Genomic DNA, 5,345 nt, shown 5'->3' with positions numbered 1-5,345 from the left:
CCGGGAAGACCAGAATAGAAATATTATAAGTCTGATGACAGTTAAAGAGAAAATAAGTGTGGCTTTTTTAGTTCATTTTAAGTCTTAAGAGAATGAAAAAGCAGCTAATGTTCTCAAATGGATTTTAAATCAGATTTGCTTTAGAAATTGACCCTAGTGAAGTGTTCCCCTACAAAACAAACCCTGCTAGGATAGAACAGACTATTAGCTTGCTCCAGTTTCCTAGGGAGATCACACCCAGAGTTTGATTTTTTTAGCCTCTCTGAGTACATTAATCTCTTGGGTTTGTAGGAGAATTCTGTAAAACTCAACCTTGTAGAATAAAAGATAGAAAAAGATAGAAAGGATTTAAAGATAATTAAAATAATATCTCAATGCCTTTAAAAGATTATATAACCTAATCCTTGATTCTTAGACATTTATCCAGTTCTATGACATTTTATTCAGGCAGAGTGATAGGCTTAGTTTTAAATTTGGTTTGTTTTGCCTTAGTGTGAGTTTGTCTTCTAATCTCTCTTTGACCTTCTTTTCCAGTTTTTCTCTTTGTGAACTATTTACACTAAAATAAAATGAAGTGAAAATTAAGCATGTTTATATATTTAGAGGATAAGGAGGAACAGATTTACAATTGAAGTGCATTAATATATAGAATAGGCCTTTTTCTGCTATCTCAAAATTTCAGTTAATGCCTAAAGCTGGAGAAAATGGATGATACATTCTGAGAAGCACACTGAACTTAATAGGAGCTATGCAAACAGCTCCTTTGACAACTTCAAGCTAGATGAAAATGAAAGAAATCCATAAAAGTAGAGAGCATTATGGTGGTTCCCCTCTTGAGGGAGAGTGGAGGGGTGCTTAGCCTCCTCTTCAAGACAGGTTGGAGAAGGGAAAGGAACTCATAGAATCTGCAATTGTCTGCAATGGAAGAGACTAGAATCTTAGATTTATGAGGTCTTCTCTTCACCCTCACTCGTGGAAGCATGGAAGCCAGGTGAGTGATGCTTTTATCCCAAGCACACTGACCTCCAGGGTTCCCACATGATGCCAACTGATGGTAGTGTTGCAGCTGGATGATGGAGCATTAATGATCTAAAGCTCGGAAACCAAAAGTACATACTTCTAAAATGGAAATATAAATACTTATTTACCTCGCTCTATTCATTATATCTCAAATATGAAGCCCAGGTAGTCAGCATTGTGTAGTGAATTACAGCCCAAACTTTTTCATCAATTACACTTGCATTTTCATCCTTTCCTTACCAGTTATGTAAACTTAGGTGAGTTATACAACCTCTTTAAGCTTCAGCTTTCTCACTGGCAAAATATGAGTATATTATATAATATATATGTGTGTGTAATTTAAGTTTCTGATTGTACAAATTGAATAATATATGAAAACACTAAGCACAACATAATGCATAGTCATTCTTCCATAGGTATTGTTGTTGTTGCTGTTATTATTTCTTTAAGGACAAGGTTCATATCAGTATAATAGTATCTACTTACATATTCACAAGTATTTGATGATTAAATTACTTTTTCTAATTAATGTCTAGTACACATATACATTATCTCAATGGAAGAAAATATTTGAGAAGAAAATTAATGTCTATTGATGAAGACTCTCTTAGTAACAATTATGATCTACAAAATATCTAAACCACACTTTCAAATGTTCCAAGACAAGGATTCTAAGAAGTTTCCTAATGACCACCTCCAGTCTCACTGAGCACATTTTTTGATAAATTTTCTAACATGTATTACCCCCAAAATTGCTTTTATAAACAGGATACAAACTGTTACAGTCAAGCATTGGCTGACCACCTGGTTTGTCATTTATGGCAAAGCATAAAGGTGAGGGTAATTTGCAGAGGAAATAATGCATCATCAGTGGTGTCCTCTGGCAAATACAACAGAATTTCTCAGAGACCAACTTGAGGGAAGGTTTAATCACCCCACTAGATGACTCATTGAAAGGTGGGAGGTCAATACTGGTAATCTGAAGGCAAACTTCTATTCTTGACTTTGTAAGTGTTCTGTGGCATTCTTACATGCCCAGGAAAAGAAGGTTACTTGAATATATACTTACCCTGTTTTTCTGTGAAAATAGCTTCCAGAAATTTTAGCAGGCTTGGAAAGTTTTCTCTGAGTAATCATGTCTCCAAAGCTATTTCAAGTTGTTTTTCCCTGCCCTTGGTTAAGGAACCGTCTACTTCTGAAAAGTCAGTCCTTAGAGAAATGACAGAAAAGATTTATAAGCTATTGTCAAAACAAAAATTCCAGCAGAGTTAAACAAGTAAGGAAGACTTTAGTCAAGTTTATTTTAATAAGGAAGAGAGATCAGAAGTCAGTCTGTGCTCAACCCCCTAAAACAAAAGGTGGGATCATTTTCAGCATTGAGGTGAGATGGAACACATTGTCCATCTGTGTCTGCTCATTGGCCTCATCCAAAGAAAAAGCAAATTTTCTCTTGTCTTCTGGCAAGAGATAGTTTTATAACTTGGAACAAGATACCCACTGAAATTAGGCACCTACCCTCCCAAAGAGACTAGGAGATAGGGGCGTTATCTTCTGTAATGTTTACGTTTCAAAGAGACGGCTCTCAGATTCTTGAAAAAGATAGTTCTGGTACTGTCAAAACTGGCAAAAGGCATTTAAAAAGATTTACATCTCCTTAGGCAAGGGAAAGAGAAGCAAAAATCAGCTATTGGGACTACACCAAAATAAACGCTTTTGCACAGCATGGGAAACAAAGAGGCAACCTACTGAATGGAAGAACATATTTGCAAATGATATATCTGATAAAGGGTTAATATCCAAAATACATAAAGAACTTACACAAATCAACACCAAAAAAACAACAATCCAATTTAAAAATGGGTAAAGGAACTGAACAGACATATTTCCAAAGAAGACATACAGATGGCCAATAGACACATGAAAAAATGCTCAACATCATTAATCATCAGGGGAATACAAATCAAAACTACAGTGAGAATAACTTCACACTAGTCAGAATGGCTAGTATCAAAAAAAAGATAAAAAAATAACAAGTGTTGGAGCACCTGGGTGGCTCAGTCATTAAGCGTCTGCCTTCGGCTCAGGTCATGATCCCAGGGTTCTGGAATCGAGCCCCACATCGGGCTCCCTGCTCCGCGGGAAGCCTGCTTCTCCCTCTCCCACTCCCCCTGCTTGTGTTCCCTCTCTCACTCTCTCTCTGTCAAATAAATAAATAAAATCTTAAAAAAAATAACAAGTGTTGATGAGGATGTGGAGGAAAGGGAACCCTCATGCACTGTTGGTGGGAATGTAAATATAAACGTAAAGCAACTGTGGAAAACAGTATGGAAGTTCCTTTAAAAATTAGAAATAGAACTACCATATGATCCAGTAAGTTCACTACTGGGCATTTACCTGAATAAAATGAAAACACTAATTCTAAAAGATAGATGCACCCCTATGTTTATTGCAGCATTATTTATGATAGCCAAGATATGGAAGCAACCCAAATGTCCATTGATGGATGAATGGATAAAGAAAATGTTTTATATATATATGTGTGTGTGTGTGTGTAATATTATAAATTAGTAATATTATAAATATTACTCAACCATAAAAAGAGTGAGATCTTGCCATTTGCCACAATATGGATGGTCCTAGAGGGTATTAATGTAAGTAAAGTAAGTCAGACAGAGAAAGACAAATACCATATGATTTCATTTATATGTGGAATCTAAAAAAAACAAAACAAATAGGTAAACAAACAAAAAAACAGAAACGGGGTGCTTGGGTGGCTCAGTTGGTTGAGCGACTGCCTTCGGCTCCGGTCATGATCCCGGAATCCTGGGATTGAGCCCCACATCGGGCTCCCGGCTCAGCGGGGAGCCTGCTTCTCCCTCTGACCCTCTCCCCTCTCATGCTGTTTCTCTCTCTCTCTCTCTCAAATAAATAAATAAATAAAATCTTTAAAAAAAATTAGAAACAGACTCATAAATATAGAGAACAAATTGGTGTTTGCCAGAGGAGAAGGGGGTAGAGGATGGACAAAATAGGTGAAGCAGATTAAGAGGTACAATTGTCCAGTTATAAAGTAAGTCACAGAGATGGAAAGTACAGCACAGGGAATATCATCAATAATATTGTAATAACACTGGATGGTGACAGATAGTAACTACACTTACTGTGGTGAGCCTGAGTAATATATACAGTAGTTGAATCACTATATTGTACACCTGAAACTAATATAACACTGTACATTAACTATACCTCAATAGTAAAAATGTTTTAAAAAGTAAAAAATAATAATAACAAAGATTTACATCTCAAAGGGGCAGAGGAAGAATTTACAATTGCAAGTGTTCTAAATTGAATACTCTAAGGGAGGGGAAGGACCTCTAGGGTATAGATTCTGTAAGGACCAGGATGAGAGTGAGGGACCTGAAGACAGAAAGAAGCCTGTCTAAATTTTAGACAAACTGAGGAAAATATGAAGGCCATCTTGATCACTGCAAAGTTGATAAGTAACACAAATGATAAATTTATAAAATAGATTGTATTATTTTCCTCATTTTCCCCTCAAAATTACCGTGCCCTTTTATTTTATTCCACTTAAATTTTAATTTGCATTTTTATACAAGATTTTTTCTCACTCTGGTATTCCTTGAGATTATATTTCAATCCGCCTCTTGTTCTTGGCTCCCAGGGATGCTTGGATCCAGATATGCAGCAACAACAATACAACTTGCCATCAAAGCCCCAGCTGGAACCCTGAGGCTAGTTACTTTCAAGTATGTCCCATCTTCCTCTGTATTCCCTGCCTTTCTAGTGCCCTTGATCTATAACTCACATTGCAAACCTTCCATCTAATTTATATCTTCTCTTTCTCAGAGCTATCATTCTCTTTCTGATTCTACTTCTACCTCCTTTTACTGAAACTACATAGAATCCCATCCTATTTCAAAGAAACTTCTCCATGATACACAAGACCTTGACAGTTCCCTCTACCTCTTGGCCCTAACTATAACCTGGCTCTCCTCTAAATGATATAATTTTACTCAATAAGTCCTCAAAAAAACTAATTCTCCTTGCATTTTATAGTGAGGAGGTATGTACATCTCTCTCCTCACTATTCTTTCTCATTACATTTCATTCTCACTACATTTGATACTCATCCAAAAACCCCTCCTCACGTGAGTCCCTGAAAATTCAACTATGCCCTGCGTTACTCATCTTCATCATTGTCATCAACTGACCTCCACCTCCTTATGCAACATTTATTGAGGACTTTGGGATCTGGATGATAGTCTTTCCACAGAGTCCAGTCATCATTCTGAAAAACAATGCCC

Source organism: Mirounga angustirostris, unplaced genomic scaffold (assembly GCF_029215605.1).
Source record: "Mirounga angustirostris isolate CCGP_5_RB_7025 unplaced genomic scaffold, mMirAng1.0.hap1 SCAF_2, whole genome shotgun sequence".
In the NCBI taxonomy this organism is placed as follows: domain Eukaryota; kingdom Metazoa; phylum Chordata; class Mammalia; order Carnivora; family Phocidae; genus Mirounga; species Mirounga angustirostris.
Note: the sequence above shows the minus strand (reverse complement) of the source record.